We start from the raw sequence: 15,018 nt of genomic DNA, 5'->3' as shown, positions 1-15,018 counted from the left end.
TACCGCTGTTGGTGAATGACGCTTCGTCGCTAAATTAGAATGCGTGCAAAAAATCTGTCATCGTCCCGTAATTTCTCTTGTGCCCAGTGGCAGAACTGTGCACGACGTTCAAAGTCGTCGCCATGCAATTCCTGGTGCATAGAAATAAGGTACTGGTGCAATCGATTGTTGTAGCATTCTCAACACCGATGTTTTTGAGATTCCCGATTCTCGCGCAATTTGTCTGCTACTGATGTGCGGATTAGCTGCGACAGCAGCTAAAACACCTACTTGGGCATCATCACTTGTTGCAGGTCGTAGTTGACGTTACACATGTAGCTGAACACTTCCTGTTTACTTAATTAAATAACGTAACTATCCGGCGAACGGTCCGGACACTTGGATGATGTCGTCCAGGATACCGAGCAGCATACATAGCACACGCCCGTTGGGCATTTTGATCACAATAGCTATACATCAACACGATATCGACCTTTTCCGCAATTGGTAAACGGTCCGTTTTAACACGGGTAATGAATCACGAAGCAAATACCGTTCGCACTGGCGGAATGTTACGTGATACCACGTACTTACACGTTTGTGACTGTTACAAAGCGAAAAAAGTGGTCCAACTAAAACATTCATGTTTCTTTACGTACTACACGAATATGTAATAAAAATGGGGGTTCCTATTTTAAAAAACGCAGTTGATATCCGTTTGACCTATGGCAGCGCCATATAGCAGGCCAACCATAGCGCCATCTGGTTTCCCCCTTCAAGCTAGACTAGTTTCGTTCTTTGTAGTTTTTTCGTTTGATGCTTATTTCGTGAGATATTTGGCCCGGTCACGATCAATGGGCCATCCTGTATACGCAGACGATAGATAGCACTGGCACATACCGTAATTCTATTGTACCTTGCTGCTACCAACAAAAAGGGTAGCTCTAATAATTTGTGACGACAAAATGTCGCTATATTTTCAGGTTTTTTTAACCCTCGGTATGAGTTAATTCAGATATAATGAAACTAGCTAATGTAATTTTTTGGCTATATGTCCGTTCATCAGGTGTACTGAAATGTTACTTTGAAGTCTTGCTACACAAAGACTGATTTGCTGTTTATTGCGCTACATTTGACTCTGTTGACCTCTGTATATGAGAAGGGGAAAAAGAACGGAGCCGCAGAATTACAAAGGAATGTCCTTAACATCAGTCTGCTGCAGAATTCCACAACACATTCTGAGTTCGTACATAATAAATTTCCTAGAAACCGAAAAGCTTATGTCCACAAATCGGCACTGTTTAAGAAAGCATCGCTCGTGCGAAATTCAGTTTGCCCTTTTCTTACATGATATACTGCGAACTATGGATGAAGGGCAAGAAGAAGATTTCAGAAAAGTTTTTGTCTCGGTGCCCCGTTGCAGACTTTGGACGATGGTAAGACGGAATGGAATAGGTTCCCAGATATGTGAGTAGCTCGGAGACCTCTTAAGGAATAGAACCCTGTATGTTGTCCTCGACGGCGAGTGTTCATCAGAGACAAGAGTATGGTCAGGAGCGCCCTAGGAAAGTGTGATAGGACAGGTGTACATAAATAGTATGGCGGAAAATGCGGGCAGCAATCTGCGGTTGTTTGCTAATGATTCTGTGGTGTAACGGTAAGGTGTCGAAGTTGAGTGACTGTAGGAGGATACAAGATGACTTAGACCGAATTTATAGTTGGTGTGATGAACGACAGCTACCTTCAAATGTAGAAAAATGTAAGTTAATACAAATGAGTAGGAAAAATAAACCGGTAATGGTCGAACGCAGCATTAGTAGTGTTCTGCTTGACACCGTCACGTCGTTAAAACATCTGAGCATAACGTTGCAAAGCGATATCAATTGGAACGAGGATGTGAGAACTGGACAGGGAAGGCCAACTGTCGAGTTCGGTTTATTGGGAGAATTTTAGGACAGAGTGGTTCATCTGTACATACGACGCTAGTGCGATCTATCCTTGAATACTGCTCGAGTGTTTGGGATCAGCAGTACGAACCTGTCCCACCATGCAATCACACAAAGCTAATACTTTTCAATCTTCAGAGTAATTTCGAGGCAGTCCACTTTGTCCCTGGTCTGGTGGAGACTTCATTCTCTGGCAGTACATCCCATTTGATAAGTATTTGCCTGTATTAGTTTCTGTCGAAAACCTCTGAAGAAACGTGTATGAGCCTTTTATAAATCCTTTTTGTCCTGCTAGGTCTAGGGTATGGTTTTGAGTTGTTCTATGTACCTCGTAATTTTGTAAGTCTATTTGTTGGGAATCCGTGGATACGCGGTTAAAATTTCAGTCTTCATTTTCTTATGTCTGCAGTGAGATACGATAGCTTTTCGTTTGTTTTTCAGGATTGTAGTCTGTATACATCATTTCTTCCTTCGGATCAAAGTACCTTCTTAGAGTTTTGCGTTCTTCCTTTAAAATTTCTTCCAGATCACCTTTTCTGTGGAGTGTGCGCTTTTCGCTGGCGTACAAGGCTTCAGCTTGATAAGCATGTCAGAATGTCTGATTTTTGTGTTTATGTATATACATTCTTTGTCGTAGATGCTGATTTTACGATTAGCTCTTCTAAGTTTTTGCTTCCAACTGTCAGTGACATTTTCTCTCCCCCTGCAGGTCCAAGGATACACCTAAGTACTTGTACATTTTGTAATCACATAGAAATGTTGCTGACCTCCTATGGATTCCTTGTTGTGGGCGGGGGTGTGTGAAGCTTTTATTTAGACACTCTAGAGGAGTTGCAGCCATTACTCATGAAATTAGTATGCAGATGCCAGTTCAACTTTAATGTTAACAGACGACTTTGTCGCAACATCTCCAAAACAATACTGAACACAGAGCAGTTTGAGCTCAATCTCTGAACATCAATAGTGGCAAAACATTCATGTATCCCAAGCGGGGAAATTGTGCACCTGTGCCATTTTCGTCTCATGATAAGTGTTTGTCTCTATCTTCTCTGAACACTCTAAAATTTTGTGTAAAATTTTGTATGTGTAGTGTGGTATCACATGTCAATACCACCCCAAGGGCATCACAGCAACGGAATTGCAGGTTTCCATAAGACGCTGATAGCAGTCGCGCCGGATTTGGTGGACCCAATGGTGCGCGCCCACTGAGCCACACTTCAACCCGCTGTCGACTAAGAGCGCCCTCTGCCGCCGCAACATAGGATGACCGGCGGCTGCCCATAGCCCACTTGCGCTTGGAGCCTCTAAGCTATGACACCATCATTCCTGCTTACTTTATGGAGCCTCTTCCATGTTGACAGTGAGATATGGACTTCATTTCTTGCTACAATATTTGTAATGAGTCTTCGTTCACTTGGAGAGATACAAGTTACATAAATCTTCTGTTTACTGCATTTTGCTTGTTCGCTAATCATTTCTGCTCCTGTCCAGCTTTACTACAACGACAGTTGCTGCACCACTATGTAGCCCGCCTCTCCTTACCACTGTGTATGAAGTCATACATAACACATAGTGCCGGCCGCGGTGGTCTAGCGGTTCTAGGCGCTCAGTCCGGAGCCGCGCGACTGCTACGGTCGCAGGTTCGAATCCTGCCTCGGGCATGGATGTGTGTGATGTCCTTAGGTTAGTTAGGTTTAAGTAGTTCTAAGTTCTAGGGGACTGATAACCATAGATGTTAAGTCCCATAGTGCTCAAAGCCATTTGAACCATAACACATAGTCTTTTTTTACACCCTGTGTTACACAGGCTGAAAAGAATGTAAGGGTGTTGCAGGGTAGGTCGAGCTGAAAAATAATTGTTATGAAGAAAATCGACAATTTGTGCCGTTCGCGAGTTAATTTATATTGAAGTTACCCAACCAGCTCATTACGCGAGCCCGCCAGATATCGATTAGTGTCGGGTGTTCCCATAGCGTGGATGACAGCGCACAAAACTACTCAGACTTTGTCTCGGGTTCAATCCTTAGTACCCTTCTGTGTACGATTTTTGTATCGCTTTCTTGTTCCGTTTTAGGAAACCAAATAAAGAATATGTTTGGTGACACTGTTTCTAGCGCGCCCTTTATTTGCTGTCCCAACGGTCTGGTGGGCTATCTTTAACACTAATCAACACGAAAACGACGCACTGTATCAATTGTTATCTTAAAAATTATTTCGCAGCGCAACGTACTCAGCAACACCCTTGCAACCTTTTCAGACTGTTTCTGACCACACTGTATATGTGTGCGGGCGCGTGTGCGTGTGTGCACATGTGAATTTTTTTAGTGCCCAGTGCTAGTTATTGAGAGATACTCGTTGGCAGTGCTATAATTTCAGCATTGCACTAGTGCACTGTGTAAGTTGCATTTTCGTCACAAGTACTGTAACTTGAAAATAAGCTTGTATTCCCTATCTCGCCGTGTGCTGAGGGCTTCATTTGCATTGCTTATCGTCTCAGAACTTTACTTTTAAGTGCTGACACTTGTCACGCAACTCCTGTCACACTTCGACAACGCCTTGTGCCACAGACTGCTGTGTGATGGTTACTTTACCTTCATAGTCCGAACGTTTCCATCTGAAAGGACCAAATGAGAGTTCCTTCTGTGAGCTTCCAAATGAAAAATTTTTCAGCAAGTTTCTTGTGCTGGCAATTTTCGCAGCAGCTGTTTATAAATTAGAATAGTTCAAAACAAAAACGCTTTTTGCATGCTGCACATTAAGCTTTTTAGTTGTCTTGTGCACACGAAGAATGAAAGAGAAAAACTGAATGTTTTCGAAAGAAAAGTAATGAGAAAAATCTGGGGACTTGTGTTGGAGAATGGTGTATGGAGAATTCGAAAGAACAATGAAATTTATCAGTTAATGAAGCAACCCACTATCATCCAGAAATTAAGAAGTAGGAGACTGCAATGAGCTGGACATGTGGCTAGAATAGAAAACAACAGAATCACCAAGAAAATATTTGAAGGAACTCTCCAGGCAACAAGACTATTGGGTCGACCCCGTACAAGATGGAAAGATGACATACAGAAGGACATCGCAGCATTAGGAATTTCCGCAGGGTGGAGAGAGGCTGCGAGAGATACATTACTGGCCATTAAAATTGCTACACCAAGAAGAAATGCAGATGATAAACGGGTATTCATTGGACAAATATATTATACTAGAACTGATATGTGATTACATTTTCACGCAATTTGGGTGCATAGATCCTGAGAAATCAGTACCCAGAACAACCACCTCTGGCCGTAATAACGGCCTTGATACGCCTGGACATTGAGTCAAACAGAGCTTGGATCGCGTGTACAGGTACAGCTGCCCATGCAGCTTCAACACGATACCACAGTTCATCAAGAGTAGTGACTGGTGTATTGTGACGGGCCAGTTGCTCGCCCACCGTTGACCAGACGTTTTCAATTGGTGAGAGATCTGGAGAATGTGCTGGCCAGGGCAGCAGACGAACATCTTCTGTATCCAGAAAGGCCCGTACAGGACCTGCAGCATGTGGTCGTGCATTATCCTGATGAAATTTAGGGTTTCGCAGGGATCGAATGAAGGGTAGAGCCACGGGTCGTAACACATCTGAAATGTAACGTCCACTGTTCAAAGTTCCGTCAATGCGAACAAGAGGTGACCGAGACGTGTAACCAATGGCACCCCATACCATCACGCTGGATGATACGTTGGTATGGCGATGACGAATACGCACTTCCAATGTGCGTTCACCGCGATGTCGCCAAACACGAATGCGACCATCATGATGCTGTAAACATAACCTGGACTCATCCGAAAAAATGACGTTTTGCCATTCGTGCACCCAGGTTCGTCGTCGAGTACACCATCACAGGCGCTCCTGACTGTGATGCAGCGTCAAGGGTAACCGCAGCTATGGTCTCCGAGCTGATAGTCCATGCTGCTGCAAACGTCGTCGAACTGTTCGTGCAGATGGTTGTTGTCTTGCAAACGTCCCCATCTGTTGACTCAGGGATCGAGCCTCATGAACCCATCGATTCCGTATTCTGCTAACAGTCATTGGATCTCGACCAACGCGTTCAGCAATGTCGCGATACTATAAACGGCAATCTCTATAGGCTACAATCCGACCTTTATCAAAGTCGGAAACGTGATGGTACGCATTTCTCCTCCTTACACGAGGCATCACAACAACATTTCACCAGGCAACGCCGGTCAACTGCTGTTTATGTATGAGAAATCGATTGGGAACTTTCCTCATGTCAGCACGTTGTAGGTGTCGCCACTGGCGTCAACCTTGTGTGAATGCTCTGAAAAGCTAATCATTTGCATATCACAGCATCTTCTTCCTGTCGGTTAAATTTCGCGTCTCTAGCACGTCATCGTCGTGGTGTAGCAATTTTAATGGCCAGCAGTGTAGAAGGCGGTGGAAGCAGATCGTTGATGCAGCGCGTAGTCTACAGGACCTGTGATCGCTGAGGAGAGAGAGAGAGAGAGAGAGAGAGAGAGAGAGTTGTCTTGTGCACACAGACGCGTTCCGCCTCGGTTACAAGGCATCTTAATTGGGTGCCAGGTCAGCATCTAATTCATTATTCGGAAGCCAAAAACCATTACTTCATGAGGTAAACTGGCTGAGTCTGCACTATTTTCAAAAAACGGCACTCTTTGCACTATTTCGCCTTATGAGGACAGACTTTGTATAATGAAACAATCCACACAGGTATCATTGCTACACGTATGAAAGTGAATAACCTTGAATTCTGACTGTACTAGTAATGCATCTGCTATAGCTAGAACACAGGTACTGCTTTGCATTTTTGCAGCGCCCTCATCTCATCCGTGTTGCATTGTCACAGTCGTCCCCCTGTAGTCACATCCTTTACTGGTTTATCAGGTTCTGCACTGTGCCTTAAGCAGATAATGGAAGTTAGAGTTACTCATTTTACTAAGGTTTGAAGCTCCTCTTGGTGTTCTTCCGTGTTTGCGATTGAAAATTGGGTTGTTTAGAAAATCAGCCTTATGCAAACACAATTTGTTTATTTTCGTATTTTCCCAAACACGTTTCGACACCTTTGTGTCATCTTCTGTGGGTCAAATTTTTATTTCTGTATAATACAATATGAAATGTATAATAGTTCAGCTGTTGTAGGTCTAAGAATTACAATATGTGCAATTTGCTTTGTTTTGTTTAAACGCTCACCTTAAAATTACATCGTTAAATGAATTGCACTATTGTACACCAGTTTTTTAACAGTTCTTGATAAATACGTATTAATTTTCTTCATGGCTAGTTTTCAGATAACATGCTGTCAAAAAAAACGACGAAAAAGAGCACAAAAAACCGGTGTGTAATAATTTATTTCATTTAGCGGTGTAATTTTAAGGTGGGCGTCAAAACAAAACAATTTGCATATATTGTAATTCTTAGGTCTACTTGTACTTTACAGAAATAAAAATTTGACCCACAGAAGATGACACATAGGTGTCGAAACATGTCTGGGTAAATTCAAAAATAAACAAATTGTGTTTGCATAAGGAAGATTTTCAAAACAACCCAACAAGTTAGAGTGTAATGTCACGTCGAAAATGATGCATCAGTAGCTCATCTGAAGACGTAAGAGAAAATTGGCGGTGGTCTTTGTAAGCTTACCATGGGCTGGATGCCACGTACAACGATGAGTATGATCGTAGTAATAACGATTAGTTATAAAAATCTGATTCTTCCATTTTTGTTTTCACATTTCAGAAATTTGGATACTATCGTTATCAAAAAATGTTCGCCGTGTAACTTTATTTCTCCAGAGAAAACATTTTATGAGTTGCTCCTATGCTCTCTGCACCTCAGTGCAGCCATCGGGTAGGTGCTGTTACCTCACTCACAAAAACTATGACTTCAAAGACTATCTTTTTTCTCTACCTATAATGTCCATACGATACTGCAGGTTTTTAAATCATCAGTATAATTTTTTAAAGAGTTATTGACTTTTAATGCAACTGCATCCATCGCATACAGTGTTTGAGGAACGTTTCTGGAATGCTCACTGCAGTACCACTGCCAATATCGTACCCGGTACTCTCAGAAAAATCTTGTTAAACACGAAAACGAACAGCATAGTCTATTCTATTATGTTATCAATTCTTTGTGAGGTTTACAGTTACAATAATTATTTTTATGACACTAGACACTTTACCTGCACAAAATCGTAAATTACTAAACAATTACAACAAATCTAGACATCCCAATGAACGCATCAGTTAACCATTATTAAGTAACACATATCTTCTACAACCGACACAACAGCAGAGCACATCGCACTCAACGCTGCACGCTTTGACATTCGGGGTGTAAATTCTTCCGCTGAATCTGATAAAGGGAAGCGGCTCACGTTCTGTAAGTCTCCTGCGCTCCAACCCACAACGTCCTCTCTTGTTACTGATAAACAAAGAACGGTCGTTCACCCGCATGAGTTCAGTGCTGAGCTTACTAGAACACAAAGGAACTGAGTCAGTCAACCTTATCACATAAATGGTCTTTCTCCCTTCAGGTACTTTCTTCTATTTTTGTTCCACTTTCTGTCAACTTGAATTAACTCGACGCCACACAGCGAAACATGATAATGACCCACCACTTCCTCATTGTGATTTATTTGTTCTGGATTACTTACGAGACCTTGCGGTTGCCTGTACGGTAGCTATGGTAATGACTAGTTGGCTGTAAGTCTGCACTGTTGATTTTTACCACTTCCTGGCCTCATCCCGTGCTTTCACGGGTCGGCACATTAATCTAGATTTGACAATGATAGTGGTAGAACGGATTGTCCTGTCGCCACCCTTCCTCGCCTCCTCCAGGTCCGAATGTCTATGCCCCGTCTGCTTGCGTCTAGTGTTATCCCATGCGAAAGTGTCCTGCACTTATTTCCCTAACTCCCTGTATATAATCAATAAAATGTATGGATTAATGTAATACATGAAAACAGGACAAAATATTATGTTACATTGTTGTGGTTCATACCAAACTTGATATTATTGTGAGACATACGGATTTAAGTGACAGCCTTGGAGGCAGATGGGTGTCCTAACTAGGTTATTGATAAAAATGTAATAATAACGTCAGTTAATACCGTCCACGGAAGAAAGTATACGAGGGACGAGGGCTAAAAATGGCTCTGAGCACTATGGGACTTAACTTCTGAGGTCATCAGTCCCCTAGAACTTAGAACTACTTAAACCTAACTAACCTAAGGACATCACGCACACCCATGCCCGAGGCAGGATTCGAACCTGCGACCGTAGCGGTCACGCGGTTCCAGACTGTAATGCCTACAACCGCTCGACCACCCCGGCCGGCAGAGACGAGGGAAAACGGAGGGGGGGGGGGGGGGGGGGAGGTGGGACACCAAGTGACAAGTCGATTGTGTGAAAAAATACTGTCAGACCCTGTGTGTCAGTACAAAACGTTCGAGTGATTAAAGTGCATAATGTATATCGAAGTGATTATACTAAACAATGTAATGTAAAGAAACCAAGTAACATAAAATTTGCACATGTAGATGATAGAAGTGTAAGATCGTCTTCCATTAAGTTTGAAAAAATACTTTTTCATATGTGGTGAAAAGTATCACTTAGAGGCTGAAAGAAAAAAAAAGCCACCCCAAAAACACCGTGGATTATTTGAAGTTCATTCTTGATCTCTGAAACAGACACTGCTTGAGAAAGCATAGAAACGCGATGATTTCAGTTGAAATATTGCTGAAAGTATCAATAGTATTTTGTGTTTAGTAGCTGCAGAAGCCCGTTATCATCAAGATTGTTGTACTAAGCTACTGTCGAACCCCTTATATATTCGAAAAAGAGGCCGCCTTAGTGATACTGACTTTGATACTGCTTTCCAAGACGCATGCAACTTCGAATATTTATCAGATAATATCGATTTACACTGCACGATATACTGCAGAAAGTCAATGAATGCCTTCCAGAAGAGATACAATGACTAAAAACTTTAAAAAACAAATTGACTGAACTTCACGGTGATGGAGTCCTGTTTTTATTTGTTCATCAGATACTATGATATTTTAGATGTGTAGGTGTAGCACATATGGTGATTGTTTTATAAAAAAGGTAATATTTGATTAAGTGTACAGTAATTCTTAATTATCATGACAAATTATTTTGATTCCAATACAAAAATTAAGCTGCATATCACTGAACAAAAAACTGTAAGGCAAAATTGTTCTGAATCAATAAGTGTTTTAAAAAGAACTTCATTCATTTTTTTTTTACCTTCAGATTTGAGTAGTAACATTTATAGTCAGACATATATATAGTTGTGGAGAAACTGAAGAAAGATTAAAATGCATTAAATCGAAGTTAAATAATATGCCAAACTCATAGGTGACTGGATTTTTAATCTTGCAGACAGAATGTAACGAAAACTGTTTATCTTGTATAAAACATTCAAGTGACCTTTTTGAGTAGAATTTCGATAGAAACGTTTTTTGTTGTGATAGACCAATTCCACAGATGAAGTGTTTTTCGTAAGAATTGAATTATGGGTTGGAGGAGGGGGGCGCTTACCTGCTAGGAAGGAACTTCTCTGTTTCTTTCTGCTACATTCCCTATGAGTGTTTCCCAAAGTTTCAAAATTTTGTAAATGATTTGCGCCATTTTTCCTAATTTGGATGGGGTAATTTGTTAATGTTATCCGAAAAGGTTGGGTAATACTCGTGGGCACGTAGTCGCCTGCCCACCTTAACACCCCAACTCCCCCGCCCCCTCCCCCACTCAAGACCCCACACTCCACAATCAGCCCATTTATAGTTCATCCTAGAAAAACCAACAGTGTGAGTAATTTCGAAAGTGAATCACACTCGAGATTAGTGTCGGATAGAGGGGAAAAAAAGGAACTATAAACTTTTCACGACTTGCATTGGTATGGATTAGAACTGACAACGCCTTGTTAGTTTGGAAAATACAGGGTTATTACAAATGATTTAAGCGATTTCACAGCTCTACAGCTGCTATTAAAAGTTGTATGTTTTTAAGTTGGTTAGTACCTCGAAGTACATGTGGTAAGAACAAATCATCAATGGTTATTTGAAGTGCGGACATGTGGGCGCAAAATGGTTATGTTATACTGACAAGTGTAGTCCTCTTAGTGATACTGTTATGACCGGCAAAAATCAGCAGGTAATAAATTATCTGACGTGTTTGCGGTAAGACTGTTAGACACACAGAAAAAACAACTAATGCAGTGAAGTGGGTACATATTAAGGTACTAATGATCACAATATCTGCACTTATACCCCTAACATTTTTCGTATAAAGAAGTCGATAAGACAAATGAATAAACAGTGCTACATACAGAAACATAAATTTCCAAGCGGACCCTTCGCTCATACACATACTCCCATTGGGTTTTGTTACAGTAAATATTCCAATTTGCACATATCATCAGAAGGAACCAGGTCTTAACATATTGTGTGCTTGGCTCTCTACTTGTTGGTGATCTTTTATATGGTTTGGAAGCAGATGTTTTTGGTTTGTGCTCAAGATTTGTATAGAATGGATGGTATAAACTGGAGACACGAGTAGAAGTAAATGCTGCAGATTCTCATATTTCTCTGTTATTATGGCAAGTGTTGAGAGCACTTTCTACTGCGTTATAGCTGAATTTCGGCCTCCTGGTTTTGATTGTTTTAAATCAATAGAATCGAAATTCATATCACCATTGAGAACAGTCCTATTAACGCATATAAGAATGGCCCTGATTTCAGGATTTTTTGGTCAGTTTTTTTAATAAGGTATGCATTATGACATACAACTAGAACTTACCGATATTTTTGTTCTTCCTCTGTCCCCCTGCATTGTCTCTAAAAGGAATGAGCGTCATTACAGACTTAGAGAATTGTTGGACATGCTTCAGCAAACCATCACCATTAGTATTTTCACTGCCTGCCTGTTCATAACCTCCATTCTTCTTAATATGATCACCTTCTTCCACCCTTGGTTTTTAATTTTTGGTATGAAAAAGCACCTTCTAATCTGCCAAATTCTAATGCACCTATCACCTGATCACAATAGTTTACAAAATGTTTAGGCACTACAGTCTGGAACCGAGCGACCGCTACGGTCGCAGGTTCGAATCCTGCCTCGGGCATGCATGTGTGTGATGTACTTAGGTTAATTAGGTTTAATTAGTTCTAAGTTCTAGGCGACTGATGACCTCAGAAGTTAAGTCGCATAGTGCCTAGAGCCATTTTTTTACAAAATGTTTGGAGCCCAGAGATTATTGTGCAGTTGTATTTCTTTGCAGCCAAAGAGAAAACACGTCTTGTATAGTAGTTCTTCAAACAGCTGCTAGGAGGCAGTTCAAATCTCCCAATACACCTGTATCTGTCGGCCACCAGATAGATTGGTTCTTCCACTACAATGTGGTGCACGTATCTCCAAATATTCGGTTATGTCACTTACAACTCTTTCCTTCTAGCCGCATCAGTTGTGATACGTTCTGCACTAGAGATGGGTCGTTCGCGAAGTAACGGGTCCAAAGGAACGGCTTATCAAGATGAACGGAATGAGCGATGCACGAATTCTAAGGAATGGTCTTTCTTAGTCAGCCTCGGTCCCGTTCCCGTCGGTCTCGGTCGCGGTTTTCTACTTAAGGTCGGGACACACATGCCCGGACCGTGTCCGTGCCGAGACACGCCCGAGTATCGGCCGTCACCCGGACAACGAAATACACCATTAGAACAAATGCAGCGAGCCCCACTTGACCGGGCCGTGCACGGGGAATGTCAACGGGCCGGGGCCGGGCCGGGCGGGATTCGCCGTGTTTAATTTTTCACGTGACGGACACGGCCTGACGGTAGAATTGTCTTGTGAGCTGTGCAACTGCGCAAGACTGTTCTGCGTACAAAACACGAATGTGGAACGACTAATAGAAGAAGTTCGTAACTTTCCTGTTCTTTACGATCAGGGAAGTGAAAACTACAGGAATATCGAGTACAAAGACAGAGTTTGGAAGACAATTGCAACAGATCTACTAGCCAAAGGTAAGATAAAAACTATACAAGTTTTAATACCCGAAAGATATTTATTTACTTTTTATTTTACAAACAGATGTTTGGTTTATGTCATCGTTACATTGCCAAGGCGACATGTTCTTGCCATTCCACAGTCCCTTGTGGAGAATTCAGGAATTTTTTGACTTGTTCTCGTGCAGCAAATGCAGCATCTGTTGATCTCCCACGAATTCGAGGTAGGTTTCGAAGATTTGATGATCTTCCGGATCCCTCAGCAGTTTCCTTTTGATCCATCCTCTGTTCGGGCACCCTATAACCTTCCATTTTTCGAATAAAGTTGTACAGGACACACGCAGCCGTCACAATCATTGTAGGGTTATTAGGATCTCCCTGAAGGATTCTTCTAAATAATCGAAATTTCTGTTGCAATATACCGAATGCATTTTAGGATATTCTTCTTGCCCGACTCAAACGATAATTAAATATAGCCTTATCATTTGTTAAGTTCCTTCGAGGATATGGTCGCATCAAGTATGTTTTAAGAGGAAAAGCTTCATCGCCTACAATTACCATTGGAAGTTCAACATCAGTTCCGGGCAAAGTTTTACTCTTTGGGACGCTAAGCATATTGTTTTCCAATGACTTTCCAAGGTTTGAATTTACTAGAATGCCTCCATCAGAGTTTTTTCCGTACACTCCCACGTCTATTGCAATAAAATTATAACATGGGTCAACCAGAGCAAGAAGCACAATGGAATATGTTTTTTTGTAATTCCAATAGAGACTTCCTGAGTTGTTTCGGGCCTGTATTGTTGCGTGCTTTCCATCTAAAGATGAGATGAGAAAATAATGTTCGGAACTCTCCCTGTACTGGTCTTGTTTGCCAGGCACTGTGGTCCATAAATCTCTTCTCCTTGTTTGCCTTCGTTCTTTTTCCTTTTCGTCTAAAGAAAGTGCTACAAGTCCTAATTCACTATTATGAAAATTAGTGAACATGTTTTACAGCTTTCACATAGAGAAACACAGGTCACCGCGTCCGAGTCACTACAAGGAACAACAAAGACACGGACGTGCCCCGGTCCTGTGTGGCCCCTGCAGCAACGGACCGGAGCACGGCCGTCACTCGTCCGACGCTCGGCCCTGACACGGCCCGGACGTGTGTGTCCCGACCTTTATAGTTCCTGGGAACGGGAAACGGTCGGTCTCGTTCCCGCAACAGCACGTCGGCCGGTCTCGTTCCAGTCTCGGTCCCGCTCCCATCTGTCTCGGTCTCGCTCGGCCGGACTCGTCCTTCTTAGCGTGGCCACTCGTCGCATTCCACTGCCGACTGCTCATAGTTCATTATAGCGTTGTTCGTTTCGCTCGCTGCGTACGCCCATTCTAGATCTGTTTCAAACCTTTTTTGAACTCAGAACTTCTGGTTCTTTTCGTATTCTATTCAGCGTCCATGACCGGTAGTTAAAATGTATTTTATAATTACGTAAATTACATAAAATTACGTGGTATGTAATACATACATCTTTTCAGGTAACAAAACGGCATATCAGCTTACTTCACTTTTTCGTTAAATAGCAGAAGAAATACTTGTAAAAAGGCAAGATTTTATGTTATTACCCGTGCAAAGGAGGTCGGCACGGTACACACGAGTGGACGTTTTCCGTCTTTTTTTTGATCCAAGGTAAAAGAGCAATTTTATTGTTATGGAAGGCAGACCGACTTTCAACCAAATGAAGTCCGCGTTCCATAATCGAGTGTCTGGTATCACATTTTGTAAGGAGAATATGATAACTTCTACAGTATTTTTGTGGTACAGGGTGGCGCACGAAAAATCGGCCATGAGTACTGGACTCATTGTCGCCTACCAGTCGTCATCTGTTGTTTCGAAGTTGTTGTTTGCATTAGCTTATTTATTTCTTCATTGCCTAATTATTACATGTTTATCCACTCCGCTCGTAGCGGTCAACAAATCCTGCGTAATTGGCGAGCAATCTTTACTCGGGGCCGGTTTTTTGTGCGATCAGCCGCATAACGCTACAGTTGGCTAAACAAGAGGTTTTGCAG

This window comes from Schistocerca cancellata, chromosome 6 (assembly GCF_023864275.1).
Source record: "Schistocerca cancellata isolate TAMUIC-IGC-003103 chromosome 6, iqSchCanc2.1, whole genome shotgun sequence".
Taxonomy (NCBI): domain Eukaryota; kingdom Metazoa; phylum Arthropoda; class Insecta; order Orthoptera; family Acrididae; genus Schistocerca; species Schistocerca cancellata.
Note: the sequence above shows the minus strand (reverse complement) of the source record.